The sequence below is a fragment of the Garra rufa genome, chromosome 5 (genome assembly GCF_049309525.1).
Source record: "Garra rufa chromosome 5, GarRuf1.0, whole genome shotgun sequence".
In the NCBI taxonomy this organism is placed as follows: Eukaryota; Metazoa; Chordata; class Actinopteri; order Cypriniformes; family Cyprinidae; genus Garra; species Garra rufa.
The window spans coordinates 10,795,580-10,817,148 of record NC_133365.1 but is presented as its reverse complement, the minus strand read 5'-3'; positions in this window follow the sequence as shown (position 1 = coordinate 10,817,148).

Below are 21,569 nucleotides of genomic sequence, written 5' to 3'. Positions count from 1 at the left end.
AGGACAGTAAATCTATACTGCTATACAAGCTGCACATTGTCTACTCTAAAATATATCCAAGTTTCATTTCTATAGTATTGCCCCTTGAGAAGATATACTAAAATTGTTGCTGAAATGCGAGGGGTGTACTCAGTTTTGTGAGATATTGTATACACAGTGTCAAGCGGTGCCACAGCATTAACCTAAAACATTTGAAAGGAGTGAAAGTAGAATGTCAGTTTTATAGACTGATGTAATTGTGTTGAGTGTTCATTAACTACTGAATATTGACAGTTATAATGTAAATGTTCATCAAATCTGACTCATTCAGCAATTATCAGAGAAGCTGTTTATTTTGAGATGTTTTAAACTGGAGTTTTCCTTTTGCTTTATAGACACTCTTATTTGTTATTGGTTTTGAAACATTGGTTATGTAAGCACGTTTTTTTTTTTTTTTGTTTGTTTGTTTTTTTCTACAAGCCAAATATGCTGCTGTTAGAGTTCTTTCATCTGAGTCATGTCAAAGTGTCATTTGGACCTTTACTTCTTCAGATTTCCAAACACAGAACTGTGTTTATGTTGTTCTCAAAGACTGATCTCCGATCATTTTATCAGTTCATATTGTTACATGTTGGATGAGCATATGTAACAGTGTCTGAAGCAGTGTTGCTCAGTAAACAAATGTCATAGAAACGTTACCCAACAGGAAGCAGAAGTGTGGTCGCTACTGGAAACCGTTAATAAAACCACAGTTAGTTCCAAAACACAGCCAAATAGACAAAAGGAGAGGTCAGTGTAATCATCAGACAAATATTAAGCACTGAGTTGTTTGGCATTGAAACTTTCTTGGAACATAAAAACTCTTTAGAAGGTCATGATGTCCCAGCTGACGATTCAGCATCATAACTAAGGCATGACAACTATTCCAGTGCTTACGTTCTTGCAGAGATACAGTGCTTATAGAAAATCATCATACCCTGTGAAAACCTTTACCTTTTGTCACATTACACCCTGGAAAATAAAATAAATTAAGTCTAACTTTTTTGAGCTGCATGTACACATTATAACCCTCATTGAATATATAATTAAAAAAAAATCTGGAGGATTATTAAAAATTAATCAGTGAAATGCCCCTTATAGAGTATGCCATTATAAACTTGCTCAGGTGCAAGCAATCAACTTCCAGATTGAACACCAGACTGATTGCCCCACCAGACATCTATAGTAGTGTTGATTACTTCAGAATAAAACAAGCTGTTTCTTAAAGATTCCGCTGTTAGTAATGCATGATACGGCAAATTCACTATGGTTGGGAAAGTGCTTTTAAAAGACCTCCAGGAAAAAGTTGTAGAATGACTTTTAAGGCTTTAGCTATCCCTTGGAGTACTGTTCAGAGCATAATTAAGAAGTGCAAAGCGTATGGCACCACCAGCACATTGCCTAAATCAGGCTGTCCATCCAAAGTGGGTGACAGAGCCAGGAGGACACTGATAAGAGGAGCTACCCGGAAGCCAAAGGCAACTTTGAGGGACTTACAAGGCTTTATGGCTGAGTCTGGTCAGTCTGTGCATGTGACAACAATCTCCCAAGCTTTACACAAAGCTGGCCTGTATGGCAGGGTGCCACGAAAAAAGCCTTTCTCATTTGCGCAATGCAAAAACACGTTTGGAAGAGTTTGATAGGTTCTGGCGAAAGGTGCTATGGTCTAATGCAGGGGTGTCCAACCCTGTTCCTGAAGATCTACCATCCTACAAAGTTCAGCTCCAACCCTAATCAAACACACCTGGACCAGCTAATTAATCACTTAGGTAGCACTTGATAATTACAGACAGCTGTGTTGGAGCAGGGCTGGAACTAAAGTCTGCAGGTAGGTAGATCTCCAGGAACAGGGTTGGGCCCTGGTCTAATGAGACCAAAATTGAGCTTTTTGGACTGAACTTCAAGCACTATGTTTGGCAAAAAGCAAACACAGCACACCACCAAAAACACACCATACCTACTGTGAAGCTTGGTGGTGGCAGCATTATGTTGTGGGGGTATTTCTCTTCAGTTTGGACTGGGCGATTAGTCAGGATTGAAGGGAAAATGGATGCTGCCAACTTGCATCCCTCTGCTAGACAGCTAAAGATGGGCGGGTCATTCACCTTCCAACATGACAATAACCCTAAACATACTGCCAAAACAACAACGAAATGGCTTCAGGATAAGAAAGCGAATGTCCTTGAGTGGCCAAGTCAGAGCCCTGACTTAAATCCAATCGAAAATCTGTGGATGGATTTGAAGAGAGCAGTCCCTTTCCGCTCTCACAGAATTTGACTGAACTTGAGCAATTCTGCAAGGTGGAATGGGCAAATATTCCTAATCCAAATAGACTGATGGCTGTAATTAAAGCAAAAAGTGGCTCTACGAAGTATTAAATCAAGGGGCTGATGACTGTTCCAACCAAGTTATTCTAGTTTTTTTTATTTATTTTTATTAATTTGCAGAACTGTTATGTTTTTTAAATTCTTTTTATTGGTTTGATGCTGTATAACCAAAATTGTAAATAATGCTTAATAAGGTATTTGGAATGGGGTTTGATTTCAGGCTGTGTGACAAATAAAGTAACTAATTCAAAGGGGTATGATGATTTTCTATAGGCACTGTATGTTTCAGTAAAGCTTTAGCATAAAGTTGCAAAAGCTCCATCAGGACTGATCATGTTCAACCGTGAGTCACTTCCGTTCTTTGGATGAAGTAACTAGAAAGTTTAGGGCCTTTTTCACAATCTTCCAATTCTATTAGAATAAATTAAAATATGAATAGCATGAGGTTTTCAATATATTTCATAAAAATACCATACATACTATGTTATACAAATGCTTTTAAAGGAATCCACCCTGGATGGAAATTGAAGTTGCATTACAGGAAATTAATGTAATTACTTGCAATATGTCTTGTAATTTTCTAGCATTGTGAATCTGTATGCTGTCATATTCATGTAAAGTAAAAAATCACTTTCTTGCTAGGCACACTGGTCAACAAAAAGATATTTAAAGGGATAGTTCACCCAAAAATGAATTTTCTTTCATTGATTACTAATTGTCATTCCAAACCCGTAAGACCTTCTTTCATCTTTGGAACACAAATTAAGATACTTTCAATGAAATCCGAGAACTTTCTGACCCTACGTGTTGCGGACTGACACGGAAGAGAAGAAATTGTTGAGTGAAGTCGTTATTTTTGTTTTCTTTGCGCACAACGTATTCTCGTAACTTCATAAATCAAAGTTAAAACAGTAATGTCACAATGTCCTCACTTTCTGGGCCTTGAGCGTGGTATTTGCATTGTCTATGCAGGGTCAGAAAGCTCTTGAATTTCATAAAAATATCTTAATTTCTATTCTGAAGATGTCTTACAGGTTTGGAACGACATGAGGTTGAGTAATTAATTACAGAATTTTCATTTTGTACTATCGTTTTAATATTTATGTCATGGATGTGATCCCTGAAGTTTTTTTAGAATAATTTTTTTATTTTATTTTGTTCTCCAACTAGAAACAATGAACAGTGACATTTATGAAAGAATTCACCATTAGTCAAAACAGCTGCATGCAATCCCCTGATGCTCATGAATGTGTCGGTCCATTTGTACTGTCCTCAAGCAGCTGTCAACACCGTCACCCACCATTATATTTTACTCAGCATCTGCATGGCCAATGTGCACTCTAATGGTAAAAAAGTAGAATATTTACCCAGAAAGAGCAGATGAGCATTATACAGCGCTGACTGAAATGTCAGTGCTTCATGTAATGACTTCAACAGCTGTGAGAAACATGCTCTCCACCCTTCTTACAATTTATGTTACAGCTAGACATATCAGCAAGCTGCCTTCCTTGGTTGTTAAAGTGAAGTACAGACATGCATGCTGAGAAGAAAGTGAACAGGTGCACTGGATGGAGGTATCTTGACTGACAGCACAAAAGCAGGGGTTTACGTCCCAGCCAGAGGTAGGCTTTGAAAGTGCTCGGTCAACATTGTTTGCCAGTTTTCATGGGAACAATCCCTAAAAGCAGGTTACTTTATTTTGCTTTGGATAAACGCACCTCCTAGCTGGCGTACAGTTGTCATGTATGATACAGAATGGTAATTGTTATATTATTACATGTGAAATTATATGTATGTACAGTCAAGCCCAAAATTATTCATACCCCTGGCAAATTCCAACTTAAAGTTACTTTTATTCAACCAGCAAGTTTTTTTTTTTTTTTTGACCGGAAATGACACAGGCTTCCCCCAAAAGATAATAAGACGATGTACAAGAGGCATCATTGTGGAAAAAAAATATTTCTCAGCTTTTATTTGAACAAAAAGTGGCATATCCAAAATTATTCATACCCTTTGCAAACTGTCACAGTCTATGGGAAAATCCAAAGTTCTATACCATTCCAAATAGTCCAAGCTGTTCTAAAGCATCCTAATTAGCCTGATTCATTGGGAACAGCAACATCTCAAGGCAGACAGTCCAACAGATTCTGCACACCGCTGGGTTCCACGGACGCAGACCAAGAAGGATACCACTTCTCCAGATAAGGCACACAAAAGCCCGCTTGGCCTTTGCAAATGCTCATCTGGACAAAGAAGACGACTTCTGGTCTTCTGTTTTATGGTCAGATGAAACAAATATTTAATTGTTTGGCCACAATGATGTAGCCTTCATTTGGCGTAAAAAAGGAGAAGCCTTCAACCCTAAGAACATCATCCCCACTGACAAACATGGTGGTGGGAACCTAATCTTTTGGGGGTGTTTTTCAGCCAGTGGACCAGGGAACCTAATCACAGTAAACAGCACCATGAAAAAGGAGCAATACATCAAAATTCTCAACAACAACATCAGGCAGTCTGCAGAGAAACTTGGCCTTGGGCACCAGTGGACATTTCAGCACGACAACGACCCAAAACACACTGCAAAAGTGGTGAAGAAATGGTTAGCAGACAAAAACATTAACGTTTTGCAGTGGCCCAGCCAGAGTCCTGACTTAAATCCAATTGAGAATCTGTGGAGGGAGCTAAAGATCAGGGTGATGGCAAGGAGACCCTCCAACCTGAAAAAGTTGGAGCTCATCGCTAAAGATGAATGGGCGAAAATACAAGTGAAGACATGCAAAAAGCTGGTCAGCAATTATAGGAAGCAGGCAGTGTGCTAAAAATGACAGAGTTGACACTTATGTTGAATACTTATGTGTCACTGTAAATGGCTGCAATTGAGTGGACTAAACGTTAAAAGAAAATACTATTTCAGGCTTTATACTTCAAAATGTGTAATTGTGAAATTTACTAGCAGTAACAAGTGATTTTTTTCAGTGTTCAGATACATTCGGTGTGTTTTCATTTTACTTACTATATTGTAATGTGGGAGGTAAATCAAAACTGATCTTTAACTTTTTAACTTGAGCTTTGGTTGAAGTATTGTAATTTTATTTCTGTATGTTTTAATCATGAGTTCAAACAGTAATTGGCGGACTCCCTGCTGTACTGCTGCGGACCCCCTGTTGAACACCCCTGATGTAAAGCATTAATCCTGATTCTACATTTTGAGGTTATGTTTATGTGTGTATTACATCGTGGTTTACTGCAGCACTGAGAATCACTCGATTGCAGTTGTACATGAGGCAGTTTATCATGATGAAACAGGCGGTGTTTTAAAGTGGTCACACGATGACTGAGCGTACAGTTTCATCAAAACTTCATCAGAATAGATCCAGTGCCACATTCATAAATAATGAGCAATTCATGTCAGTGTCATACGGTGTTCACCTATTGCAAATAAATATTTAATGTGACTCCACACGGCATGACGGTAAAGGCTTTGAATTTCTTTTAAACAGACATCCATTTTAAACTTGCTATATTATTGTTGCCTTTGGTCAATATCTTCGTGGCTGCAGTATCAGAGTGTAGCATAATTCGAACCTGTAGAGTCTCTCTGTAAATGGTGTTTAACTGTTACAGGATTTTACATAACTAATGTGTATTATGAATATGGTACAGATCCTGGTAGTGGAGCGGTTTGGTGCAGTTGTTTTTATTTAAAATGTTACTAATTTTAATGGGCGAATAATGTACCATGACCCTTACCATGTTAAATATATTACATTTAACAAGACATGCTGTTTTATTGTAAAATATGGTAAAAATATTTTTGGTGAATGAAACATTTGTCATTTTACCTTGTGTTATAGTGATTAAGAAAAGATGAATAAAAAAGATTTTAGTTCAAATAGGTTGGTATGTTATATCAGTTTTATCATGACAACAAAATTTTTCCATGGTAATGGATATGACAATGCAAATTAATTTGTAGGTATGTTGCAATAGTTGGTGTTACCAGTGTTAAGCTGCAACATCAATTACATCACATGCCCACTGTGGCACCGTCCCCCACCATCCTTTTGATTTTTTTATATTAATAAAAATCATTTAGTTCAGTTAGAGAACAGACACTACAATTAAAAACTTAACATGGCTGCCGAACAACAGTTGTGCATCACAGATCAGCAGCAGTAGTCAGATTTAATTTAGTGAGTCGAGCTGACTGAGGTGAGACAGACAAGACGATGGCGCAAGATTTAGTTTCGAACCGAAATGCACAAGCGCCTGTTTTAAAAATGTTTTGGCTTTTGAAATATCTAAGGTAATTTTAAAAGTTTTTTTTTTAAATGTTTGTTTCTAATTTATTTAGTTCCACTGTTTTTGTTGATTTTCAGTTTTCAAATTTAAACTTTGTGTAAGTAATTTGTCATTTTATATTAGGCCTATATTTGGCATGGTGTATTTTTATTTATTTTGTTAATACATTAATCACTCCATTTTTAATATAAGTGAATTTGTCATTGTACTGTTTTGTTGCTGTCCATTCAATTAATTGGCATAGAATTGCCACTAATTCGAAGTGAAAGTAAAATGAGCACATGAATTTACAAGCTATTGAAAAGCGGGGAACAGAGGGAAATCGCTAGCAATCTCTTACTACTGCCAATACATACGTCGATACAGTGCTGTGAATATTTAAGACATACTGCTGCTGCACAAGTAGCATATAAAATATAAAATATATATAACCCATAGTAGATCTATACAGGTGGAGCTGGGGAAGGTGGAAGATCTCAGAGGAACCCTTAAAAGCATGTTGCAAAATGCTCTAGTGAATTCTAAATAGCCATTTAAATGTGAAGAAGCAAGCTCATGAGCTGCGCATGCAACATGAACAGCTTGCGCTAAAGTAATTTAATGCTGTGAATATCATCAGTTTGTGTGGCATCTAATACAGTGTAAAATACAGTCACCAAAATGCCATCCTGTAATGCTTAAACATTATTCACTTTCACACAGTAATACCAGTAAATTGCTGTAAAATTACAGCAACGGCTTTACCGGTAAATACGATTTTATGTCTTTTTACCAGTGAAAGCACCATTAACACATAAGTTTCAAAATAGCGGTAACTTCTGTGACATCATTGACAGGAAATTACCTCTAAACAGCTACGCCTCCCGGTGTTGGTTTTGTAAACAAAGAGGGGTAAACGCAGTGTAAAACGCTCATTAAAACAGATGCTTTTGGCCCAGAGACATCGTATTAGATGACTTACGTAAACAACGCAGAGTAAGGCCGTGTTCACACTTAGCATCTTCTTTTTTTAACTGCCAGCGTCTGTTTTACATTACAACCCTATGGAGTAAAACGTGTTTTCAAAAAAGTCCTGAGCGCTTTTTTAAATGCCACTGCCGACGTCTTTTCAAGTTGAATTTTTTTTTTACTTTTCTAAAGAAAACACCCTACGTCAAGCGCCTTTTTGACAGCTGACCAATGACAAGTGAGTAGACCTTTCGTTTTCATAACAACAAGAGCAACAAGAAAAAATGGGAAAGGTGCCGATAGACTTTTATTTTATTGTTGTGAACCGACATTCGCCTCCATGTTAACTTCAAAAACTGACATGCAGAGCCGCACATCGACATTGCGCTTCAAGCATCCCTTTTTCGAGTCCTGGCTGGCAGACCTTTCCCAACCCCATCCCCTCTCTCTATCTCCCACTTCGCTTCCTGTCTAAATACTGTCCTATCAAATAAAAGGCAAAAATGTCAAAAAAAGAAAAGAGCCAGCTTCCTCTTATCTCGACATTTCTGCACCACACACAGGCTAATGTTGCAGCTTTTGTTATAATAACAAAAGACGCCCTTTCTGCTGCAACGCTGGCAAATGTTTTTAGTTATAGTTGCCAGATAACTAAAAAGTGCCCTTGTCAACTTTTTCTTGTCAAAAAAGACGCCAAGTGTGAACATAGCCTAAATGCGTCATTTGCGTCGGAATGTTATGATTGGCCCAGAATTAGACGTCTTACGCCGGTGCGAGCTCGTACACGCTCATACCGGAATCTCGTTCTGCTTTCACACAAAGAACATAACCAGTAATTTACTGGTAATGTTACAACTACTTATACCGGTAAATTGAAGTAACGAATGTACCGGTATTTTTTAAGATTTTCGGTTCACACATGATCTCTTAACGGTAATTTACCGGTAAAGACTGTATGTGTGAAAGGGGCTAATGTCTTTGTGTTTTGTTATTTTTTCTTTTTTTTTTTTTTACTGTGAATTTCTTGCAACTACAGCTAGTTTTTTTCAGCTAGTACTGTACACTTGTCAGGATTACATACAGTGTATGTTGCCTTTGCAGATGTGTGTGATAAGTGCTATATGGTTGATAGATTTACAAAGCGGAGATATTCTGATAGGTAGGGTGTGTGTATGTTTTGATAGCTCTCTCTGGTTAGGATGGGCTGGGATGGGCTGTGCAGCTTCCGCTTCACTCCTCACCTCACCGGGAAAACAGCATGAGCACACACAGCCAAGTTTAAATATGACTAGAATCACGAGATCTTCACTCTATTTACAGAAAAGTACATGGATCCTCAATCTCTAATAAGGACATTTATGCTCTGAAAATATTTGTTAACAATTAATAACAACTCTTTTCAAACCGTGACATCTACAAGGATTCACAGGGCCATTGATTCATAGCAGTGTTGGATCATAGGGTCACATCACAGCTGAACTGTGCTAAGTATTTTCGTAAGAGTTGGATTTCAGGAAGAAATACTTTTCTTGATTCAATATTATATATTAACTTCAGCATTTCCCTTGAAAGTTGTGATTCACACTGTTGTTATATAACACTTATCATGTACAGATGTCAGTACATTTTATGAGGACTAATAACAAGCGTTTGTTTTTCTGTCACCCCATCTTGTTAGGAAAATGTATTCTGTATTATGTAGAGAAAGACTGTAATGAATTAACCTTTATTGAGATTCTACAAAATCTAAGCTTCCATTCTACATGAATGATCAATATGATTATTAACGTTTTTAAAGAAGTCTTTTCTGCTGATCAAAGCTGCTTTTATTTAAAAAGACAGAAATAACAGAAAAAAACAGTAATACTGTAAAATGGTGGTTTTCTATTTTAATATACTTTAAAATATAATTTATTCATGTGATGCAAAGCTGAATTTTCAGCATCATTACTTCAACTTCAGTGTCACATGATCCTTCAGAAATCATTTTAATATGCTGATTTATAGTCAATGTTGAAAACAGTTGTGCTGCTTGATACTTTTTTTCAGGATTCCTTGATGAATAAAAAGTTAAAAAGAACAGGATTTATTAAAATGTTCATTTCTTTCAAATAAAGAAAGACAGAAAAAATTCACTCACCCAATACTTTGAACGATAGTTTATATTGTTTCAGAAGATTTATATTTTAAATATGCTGTTCTTTTTAATGTTTTATTTGTAAAAGAATTCTGAAAGAAGTCTCAAAGCTTACAAATAAAAAAAATAACGAATTCCAACATTGATAATAAATCTGCATGTTAGGATGATTTCTGAAGGATCATGACACTTAATTTTTTTTTATCAAATAAACGCAGCCTTGATGAGCAGAAAATAATTCTTTAAAAAACATTAAAAGTCTTACTGATCACAAACTTTTGAACAACAGTGTATTTCAAAATGTGATTTATTCCTGTGATGGTAAAGTTTTTAGCACCAATTACTCCAGTCGCATGTCACATGATTCTTCACTTTAATTCTCTTGATTCAATATTACATATTAACTTCAGCATTTCCCTTGAAAAGTTGAGATTCACACTGTTGTTATATAACACTTATCATGTGCAGATGTCAGTACAGTTCATAAGGACTAATAATAATCTTTTTAGGAAAATGTATTCTGTATTATGTAACGTTAATGAATTCACGTTTATTGAGATTCTACAAAATCTGAGCTTCCATTCTACATGAATGTGAGATACCAAATAACTGTGTTTACTAATCACTTTGTTTTAAAGGTTATTTAAAGAAAAGCTATGTTCAAAACATATATTTACGGTGGCTGTTAAAGCTGAACGGGAAGGAAAAAAGGACCTCATGCTCATGTCTGAGAACCCAAATCAGTACCGAAGTGCATAATAGGTGCATTGTCCATCCAGTCCAACTTCCCCTCATTTGCAGGAGATCTTGTGTAATCCGTCCCAATTTTCAGGTCTGAGCATTAGCAGATCAAAAGGAGAATTTGTCTGGAAGTAAGAAGTGAGATTTGGCTGTTTTTTGTATCACCAAAATGTGCAATCTCTCCATACCCCTTTATCAGGCAGATAAATCCGAGGCCGGCTCCATCTGGGACTGCTTTGTGTGGCATTTGGCGTGGCATGCCTGCCATCTGCGCTTGCATTGTTTCAGGTACTGGTGGCATGAAGGCTGTGAGCAGGGTCAGAGCAGACAGTCTAGCGACCCGTTCGAATAGACAAATGCAACCTATAGAAACTTTTATGGAGTGTAGGACTACATGCTGTTACATAAATGGTCTGAATTATCCCATCCTCACTTTTCCCGTGCCTCAGAGCGGCCAGTGGAGCCTCAGGCTGAAAGCGAGGGCAGTGGTGCTCATCTGTTGATTTGGAGGGCCATGAAAAGAGACAGTTCTTATGTAATCTGAACAGATTATCTTTTATGCGTTTGTGTGTGACTGTGAACTGTTTTGTCTTGTTATTTCATTCTGTGGCAGTGACATCATATCTGACCATTCCCAAGCGATGGGAGATTATCCAGTAGACGACTTTGAAAAATAGAAACGGCAGCTATGCAGCCAGTTGACTGAGCAAGTGTCATTGGTGGAATTAATGAAAGAGTACAAACACACAAGTGGGCCTGTTCAGCTGTTCAGCTTGGATGGTGGGGTGGAAAGATGCGGCCTCCCCCAGCCCCTTTACTGGGAACATCATTATGAGAGTCTACCGGCAACAACATCTATAGACACTTAGCATTCACTGAGATCTGTGGGTGGAATCTCATGGTGATGTTCTGTAGAATGTATGTTCTGATAAGTGGGCTTACTCATTATAATATGACAGTGACCATGGTTACATACACATTATTTTCTGATTAAAGGGACAGTTCAACCTAAAATGAAAATTCATTATGGACTGTGTTCTGTTTAAGAGTTTATATGCAACAAAATGTTACAAATATGTGACCCTGGACAACAAAACCAGTTTTAAGCATCATGGGTGTATTTGTAGCAACAGCCAATAATACACTGTATAGGTCAAAATGATCAATTTTCCTTTTATGCCAAAGATCATTAGGATATTAAGTAAAGATCATGTTCCATCAAGATATTTTGTAAATCTCCTACTGTAAATATATCAACTTTTTGATAAGAACTTAATTTGGACAACTTTAAAGGCGATTTTCTCAATATTTAGATTTTTTTTGCACCCTCAGTTTTCAAATAGTTGCATCTCGGCCAAACCTAACAAACCATACATCAATGGAAAGCTTATTTATTCAGCTTTCAGATTATGTATAAATCTCACTATCAGAAAATGTACCCTTATGACTGGTTTTATAGTTCCGGTTCACATATAATCTACAATGTTTCTTTTAATGTTTTTATATTATTTTAAGTATTTCTTAGTTTTACAGCAACTAGACTAGAGTTTTTTTAAGTTTTTGAAATGCTGCATTTATTTGACCACAAATACAGTAAGACCAGAAATACTGTGAAATATAATTGCAATTTCTTCTAGTTAAATATACACTGTAGTTTGAAGGTTTGGGATCAGTAAGGTTATTAATGTTTTTAAAGAAGTATTTCTGCTCATCAAAGCTGCTTAGATTTAAAAATATTGAAAAAACAGTAATATTGTGAAATGGTGGCTTTCTATTTTCATATACTTTAAAATATAATTTATTTATGTGATGCAAAGCTGATTTTTCAGCATCATTACTTCAACTTCAGTGTCACACTATCCTTCAGAAATCATTCTAATATGCTGATTTATTATCAGTGCTGGAAACAGTTGTGCTGCTTGATATGTTTTAGAACTTACAGAAAAAATTCACTGACCCGAAACTTTGAACGGTAGTTTATATTGTTTAAAAAGATTTCTATTTTAAATAAATGCTGTTCTTTTTAAATATATATATATTTTTTAATAATGAATTCCAACATTTCAACATTGATAATAAAGCAACATGTTAGGATAATTTCCGAAGGATCATGTGACACTGAAAACTGTAGTAATGCTGCTGAAAATGTATATTTGCATTACAGGAATTAATTCTGTTTTAAAGTATATTAAAATAGAAAACCACAATTTTAATCAAATAAATGCAGCCTTGATGAGCAGAAAAGAATTCTTTAAAAACATCCGAAGTCTTACTGATTACAAACTTTTGATCAACAGTGTTTTTCAAAATGTAATTTATTCCTATGATCGTAAAGCTGAGTTTTCAGCACCAATTACTCCAGTTGCTGTCACATGATCCTTCAGAAATCATTCTAATATGCAAATTTGCTGTTTAAGAAACATTTATTATCAATGTTCAAACAGCTGTTTAATATTTAATTCTTCAAAAACAAAGAACAGCATTTATTTTGTGAATGTATTAATGTATTTGTCACTTTTGATCAATTTAATGCTTCCTAGTCATTCCTTCCCAATAAAAAGTCTTACTGACCCCAAACTTTTGCATGGTAAGCTATCTTTATATTTCAAAAAAATATATATTGGCTTAATCTTGGTTATTGTTAATATGGATTTATGTGTATACATGATGCTTGTGCATGGTGCATGTAAACATGGTGATTGACGTAATTCAACTTTCTACAACAACTTCAACTTGTGACATTTGTCCCATTACATAACAACTCCGTAGCCTTTGCTGATGAATGACAACACCCATAACACAAAAGCAGTGCAAAAACAAACTTCTTCCAGCATGCGTCAGTGCTAGGCAATAGTGTGTCATACACAGAAACATAGTTATTAATAGAATATCAAGAATTGATTTCTGATCTTGGGTGTATGTAGTTTAATATGAAGGCATGCAAACGATGTGGACCCCTGACTGGTTAAGATTAGACCCTTGAAAATGTGACAAAACAATTCATTTCCTCAGGTGGTCTTCTTGTTTGTTTTGACAGAGGGGGGTTGGCTTGGAATGTCAGCTCTCAAGCCGTCTCTACCCAGAAGGTGGAGGGGAGACGGGGGAGGAAAAGGGAGGGTATGTGGGTCACAGGGAGTTTGTCTGGGTGTTGTCTTCTAGTTTCCTCCATTTCCTAACCTTCCCCCTGTATATTAATGCCACTCCACATGCACACACGCAATGTCTTCCAGCTGCTGTCTCATATGCTTTAGGACCCCTCCCAAAGCACATGACATGATTATCCCAGCTCTTCTATGGGATGCTCATTATGAGACTGTTTTGGAGATTTTAAGGCTTATATAAGTGTTATATCATTTTATTACATTTCATATTTACTTATTCATTCATTCATGTGTAATTTTAATTTATTTTGTATTTATCTGAAGGTTTTTTGTTATTGGACTTCATGCTTAGACCTACGTATTTCATGTCATATGCCTCTCATATAGACAGTTTTATGGCCTGTCGTCTTTTGTAGGCAGTTTTTTCCCAGACTGAGGTCCTGCGTCTCTTCCTTCAGTCAAAGATCATTCAAATGTCAGCGCTTCTTCAGACAGCAAAGTCACAGATGGACACAAGACAGTCCTTTGCCCCCTGACTGACTTAACAAACCAGCAGCTCATCCCACTCACTGTAGCATCCAGATGGGAACAGGAGTAACAAAAGATTGCTATATGAAGCTTTCTATGTAGTTCAGGGCTTATAGGTCTAAGGGTGGTCAGTGTTGTGATGGCTGAGAGCAGTTAATGCTGTTATGTGTCAGAACTGACAAGAAAATGTTGCATAATTCATGGCATGCATCCCAATAGTGTGAACATTCATACTGCATAAACAATATAGTCTGTACATTGTAATCCGGATGTGTTTGTATAACTGTTTATATGCAACCCACAGTAAAGCCTGAGCCTACATCATGTGATTGTGTTTACCCCCGAGATACATGGGTGGGAGATCATGTTCTTTGGCCTTCAGTATGTGTGGAAGCCAAGAGAACATGGTGTATTTTCAGCTTTCCTGTTCATTTCGCTGGCAGCTAGTCTCCCACACACCTGCTGGGCGGAGAATGCTGTGTTTGTGCTTTTGTGTATGAATATATATTCAATAACATATAAATATGAATGCATATAACTTAGGGCTGGGTTTTGTCACAAAGTTCACGATTTGATTCAATTCTGATTCACAAGCTTGAGATTTGATTTGATTTTTCGATTTGATATCAGTTATTTTTGAATATATATCAGGTACGGTACATGTCAAATTTTCTCAAGGAAAAAATTCCTCAACTAATGCTGTAAAATATACATGAGAGTCAGTTGGTACTACATTTCTATAATATTGAAGGTTAAAATGAACTGATTTGTATACAATTGCTTGACGTTACAATTACATAATTATATTTCTACTCCAGTTTGTTTTTTTAAACATATTTAAAAATTTAAATGGTGGCTGTAATAAAAATGTGGATTTATTCAAACATAAATTTACATTGAAGAGCAGTAAAAATTATAATGAATATTTTGCATATATTTAGACTCTCTAGACTTAATTTTTTTTTAGCTGACTAATAAGTTTATGGTCACCAAATATGTTTTTTCTGAGGTATATGTGAGGTTACGTGACATTGTTTTCAAGTTGTACTCTTTCTTTTATTAACATACCATATCATGTGTGCTTCATGATGCCGACTTTTTTTGAACTGAGGCACTACAGGGATCTGTCAATCCACATTAAACAGCGGCAAAACTGAATTTATTGTTTGAATATTGTAATAAAATGGACAGAATTTGAAATCTGAGACTTTGTTTCATGTCAAAAGTACCAAAGCACAAAGCTTATAGAGGGTTTGCACTTACGTAAACTGTTTGGTTGTTTACCCAGATGCGCGGCCATATTGGAGATACGTATTGGAGATGCACGGTTAATGTACTACTGAATATGTTGTTCTGCTAATTTATGCTGTCTAAACCATGGAATTTTTTTTTTATATTTTGACAAACTAAAGTTAATAGGTGTTAAATATACATACAAGCATAATTAAGATATTTAAACAGTTTGTTTTTTGTAAATATTTTGAAATTTGAAATGGTGGCTGTAAAAAAAACTTGGATTTATTCAAACATAAATTTACATTGAATAGCAGTATAAATTATAATGAATATGTTGCATATATGTTTATGTTTTATGCAAGTTTATGATCACCGAATATGTTTTTTCTGAGGTATATGTGAGGTTACGTGACAATATGTTTCGGCGTGAGGTTACGTGACATTGTTTTCAAGCTGTTATATTGACGTCTTTCCATGGTTGAAACGTTGTTTGAGCGATTACATCGGACAGGATACGGATTTCAGTTGTGCTCTTTCTTTTATTAACATACCTTCAGATGTTTATTCATGTTTATTTCGTGCTGTAACTGGTAATAAAGCAGAGGAGATCAGTTCACGTGCGCTTCATGTTGCCGCTTCTTTTGAACTGAGGCGCTACAGGGATCAATCCACAATAAACAGCACCAAAACTGAATTTATTGTTTGAATATTGTAATAAAATGGACATAATTTGAAATCTGAGACTTTGTTTCATATCAAAAGTACCAAAGCACAAAGCTTATAGAGGGTTTGCACGCCATATTGGAGATACTCGGATGTAAACAACAGCATGGATTGCACAGTTAATGTACTACTGAATATGTTGTTCTGCTAATTTTTGCTGTCTAAACCATGGAAAAAATGTGTGGAAGCTGCTAAATCATATAGAGAAGGACTTGGTAAGCAGGAAAGGGTGCAATATTTTGACAAACTAAAGTTAATAGGTGTTAAAGGTACATACAAGCAGTATTAATTAAGATATTAGCCTATTATTTCACCTACCTGACCGGAAATGATAAGAACAAACATGAATGTTGTCAAGATTCTTGCCCTGGAAATCCTGGTTCAGTTTGGCCAACCACAAACTTTTGTTCCTCAGACAGTTGTTTGCACTCTTCTTTTTGATTTGTTATAACTTTTGGCAGTCTATAGTACTCCAAATGTTTTTTTTTTCCAGTCCGACCGATTAGTAAAGCCCAAAACGTGATGATAGTTGACAATTTTCAGCAGCAATAATCAGCAAATATGCAAGCTTCGTTCGGTTCAGTGGCATTGTTTACATTCAGTACCGCCAATATGGCTAATTGCGATTTAAAATCGAGAAATTAATATTTTTATCTAGTCCTAAAATAAATGTTTATTTATATATGAAACACTTTGAGACAACAATTTTAACAAGAGTGATAGAAGTGTTTGCCCAGTTGTAATTTAGTGTTGATTCTCTCACAATACGAGCCAAGTCTCTGTTACACCTGTCCTTTGATCTTGTCTGCTCCATCTGTGACATGTTGTATCATGTGGCATCTGTTGTTGTAGAATGGGAGGGGAGAGGCGAGATCTTTGTGACCTTCAGGGCTGAGTTCAATGGGTTATTATCTGTCGCAGTGATCCTAATGAAAAGCCTTCAGTGCTGAGGTCACCTCAGAAGCAAATCTCTGCGACAGAATTTTTTCACTCTAGTTGTTGAGCCCTTTTTAGGGGGAGGATTTAACTTCACATCAAGGTTTCTCAAAAGTCACATCCCGCAGTTAGAGATGCCCTATTTTTTGGTTCCTGGGATGTGAGCGGTTTTGTCAGGCAGAGACATGAAGGCGTTCTCCTCAGGCTCACGCAAACAGTGAACTAGGCCAACTGTGAAAAAGTTTGCGCTTCAGACATGATTCCGGAAACGTATATATGGACCACATTCTTGGCAAATCAAATCCAGTCATATTTTCATATGGTTTTAATCATCAGGTTGCATTTGACTTTAACTGAGTTGTGTAGTTATGGGTCCACTTGTGTGGTCTGTATTAGTTTGCAGAGTGAAATGTAAAACTTGAATGCATTAAGAGAAATTGACTGGGAAAGCACATCAGCCATTCTTTACTTGCCTGTTGGGGTTTCCCTGGTAAGTTTGTGAATAAGTCCATACAGAATTAATCCTGTCTATCTCAGCATGTTTTGTAAATGGTAGGAGATGTGTTGGGTTTAAGTAGCTGGACTGCAAGGAATAGGTAAAGCCTTTTCACTAAAAAATTCACAGAGTGTGATACTATATTTGTATGATGTGTATTTGTATGACTTTTATGCCAAAAATCATTAGGATACTAACATCATGTTCCATGATGATATTTAGTAAATTTCCTTCTGTAAATATATTAACACCTAATTTGATTAGTAACTTGATTAGTAATATGCATTGCTAAGAACTTCATTTTGACAACTTTAAAAGTTGTCAAAGAGATTTTGTAGTCCAGGGTTGCATATAGTAGTTAAAAACAGATTGAGATGATTCAGTCACGTTTTTTTACATTTTAAGTTTTTTTTTCTTTTTGATGGCATTAAATGTCAGGAAGTAACACACATATCTTGTTCCTCATTTGGAAGCTAATTCTGAGCATTGAGTCACATTGGTTTCCATGCTTGTACTTTTCCATGCATGTGATCATTTGACGTAACATGCGAGTTTTACTAATAAGGATCTATGAATAATGATTGAGTAGAAAAAGCTATACTGACCTACTTTTGCCCTTTGTCTGGAATTGGTTGTCGGCAATTATTTCTGATTTGAAGGCAGTTTGGTTTTTTCCAATGACTGTGAAGTTGAAGTTGGGTTGGGTAAGGCTGGCCTGGAGTCAGTGCAGAGATAAACACTATATGGCGCTTGATTTGATGAACTAGAGTCTACACGCTTTTTTCAGCTGACTTGCATAAAATATTGATCAGATTTCATATATGATGCAAGTCGATCTTGAATTAAATATTGGTATGTCAGGAAAGGAATATTGACTTGTTAGGGGCAAAATCAGACCCAGTTTGGCATAATATTATTTCTTAGAACTGGTGAATATGAAATGTTGTAAATCTATTTTAATGAATGTGCTTGTGAAATAAAGTAGCTATTAAACAATATGATAGAATAACACCAAAGATCAAAGACAAAGCTGATTGTGACCTCCTTGCCCTCATGTAATGGAGATTTAACACACCAATGTAACCGTATGGCATACTAAGGTTTCTGCAGTACATTAGCACTTAGGTTTACTACAGCTAATATACTGTTGTTCTTAACCTGCGCATCTCTGTTAACTCATACTACATTTGTTTCCACAGAATAGATGTGCCAGAGGTTCTTGAATTAGAACCCTAATTTGAGAATTCACATGTTTATCATTCTTATATGTGAGACTCTGGACCACAAAACCAGTCTTAAGTAGCATGGGTATGTTTGTAGCAATAATATATTATGAGTTTGTATGAGTCAAAATGATCAATTTTACGTTTATGCCAAAAATCATTAGGATATTAAGTAAAGATCATGTTCCATGAAGATATTTTGTACATTTACTACTGTAAATATATCAAAACGTGATTTTTGAAAAGCAATATGCATGGCTAAGAACTTCATTTGGACAAATTTAAAGGCGATTTTCTCACTATTTAGATTTTTTTTTGTACCCTCAGATTTCAGATTTTCAAATAGCTGTATCTCAGCCAAATAGTGTCCTATCCTAAACCATACAATGGAAAGATTATTTATGCAGCTATCAGAGGATCCAGGATCACAAATAAATGTAAATGTAATGCACAAATGTGAAAAACATACTCGCCTAGACTTTTGTGTTTTAAAAACTCTTGATAAATGTTTTACATTTTGAATGGTTTTGGAACATTAAAATGTTTCATTGGGATAATCAACTTCAGTTTAACTGAAGTTTTGTTAAATACATTTCTGTTTTAGGGACCAATCTCTGAAGTGAAAACTAAAATGCAGGCACTGTTCATCATGCATACTTATTAACCATTTCAAACATGTAAATAATTCATGCTGTTTCTCACTTTTCACATTCAAAATGCCCCATCTAGGACAACAAAACAGGGGTGTGAATACTTCTGGAGCAAAGGGGAAGCTAGGTCAGACCGTCTGTGCTGACTAACCTCAAATGTGTATTTAATGAGGAGAACGACTAAACTTGACTGGGCGTGTCGCTTTTTCTCTTCAACTTTTTCATTGACTTTAACTTTTGCAGAGAACTTAACTGTTAGTTCTTCATATCTTTACAAACTCCTCCACACGCTCTTCACAATGAACAATGACTTTGAATACACAGAGGTTACATAACTGTGGGCCTATTGTGGAGGTGTTAGCCAAGATGTGAGATCTGTGAATGCTCGCCGTATTCAGATTTGATTCAGACTGGATGTCAAAGGCATAAAGAAACCTCTGAATTTTCACACCATGTTTAAAGAGTCTTTTGTGATGCAGATTTTACAGATGATTCATACATGTCTTTTATTTTTAAGCTTTACAAATTATTTGTATATTTTTTTACTGGTTTGATTTCAAATATAATTTCAAACACATCAAATGTGACACACATAGTCATGAAAATCTAACTTTGTTATATAAGAGATAATGTACAGTCAGCCAGCAATTAATGCAAATAACCCTAGAGAGGATAATCAGGACCCCAGTGCACACATTATACTGCTTTTTCACTGCTTCTTAAATAATAAGTAAATAAACATGGTCACATAGAACCCACATTTCCTTACCTTCACATAAGAAATTTTAACTAGAAGTCAGTGGAAATTGTGTAGTTATATGTTCAGAAGCATTATTAGGTTAACCGTGTGAGTGAGTGAATGTTTATCAGGTGAGTCAATTTGTTCTCTCAATTTAAAAGACAGATTGATACTATTGTTGTTGGAGCATGCTACTGAAGCTCACATCATATAGATGAGAGAGGTGATGACCTATTGGCCCCTTGACCTGCAACAAGAGAGGGAAAACCTCTTTGTGAACTCTTTCAGGTATTCACTGCAGTATCTATCTACTGTGGGGTTCCTGCCCAGTATCAGTGAAAATCCAAGTCCAGGCCACCTGATTGTTATTAGACATGCACTGTCATGTGTAAATGGCACATTAACAAAACACAACAAGGACAATGAGACAGCGTGGGTATATAGTGTGTTTCACACATTTAATTGAACGGAATGGAATGGATGGAAGGGATGGAAATTGGCAAGGGATTGTGCCACCAAAATGATACAAATGCCTAAGACAAAGGGGCAAAAAATGCCCCAGCACAATTAAACGATATACAGCTGTGTCAATTCGCTGAGTTCTCAGATTCGCTCACACTGCATAAGATCACTTTTAATTGCTGTTCTATGCAGCGTTGAGCCTTACAACCAAGCAAACCTGTTTCTGTTGAATTTAGGAATGCATTGGCCAATCAGAGGCACTTAGATTAGACAGCGCTGAGCTGTTGATGGGTGTGTGCACTTAAAAATTCTTTCATTATAAACAACACAGTGCAAATACAATGTAAACACAAGATTAATTTTGTCATTAATAACGTCATGGACTAACATGTTTGTCTATGAAGCCGGAATGTGACGTGCCCAAAGGAAAACAAAAACATTTTATATTGTTTTCTATATCGATAATAAATGTTATATTATTACAACCTATAAACTCCTGTTTTTTTACATGTATAATTTAGATAAAATTTTAAACAGTCTATTGAAGACATATGGTTTTTATAATAATAAGGTGATTTCAAAAAATTGCCCTCAGAAATGTAAAAAATGCCCCTGGAAATCAATTCCAAGAGGCAAATATTGCCCCTCAGTGGAAAAGACATAAGGGAGATCCCCCAAAGTCTTTCCATTTACACTACCCAATGATGCTAGAATTTTTAAATGGTGTATTTTTGAACAAATAAATAAATGTGGGTTATGAGAAATGAAGAATTTATTAGTCCTGCCTATCTTTTTTTGGAAATGTTTCTGCTAGATTCAACTAAGACAACTGTATTTCTGGAAACAGTGGCAATGACGGAATTTTAAGTAACCATGAAGATTATTTTCAGGGGATTTCTGCTGAGAGAGGCATTTAGTTCTTCTTTCAGTTGTCTTTTTTTAGTGAAATCCTCGTATGTTTTCGTTTTTAAGCACGGACTGATGGGCGCGCGCTGACATGCA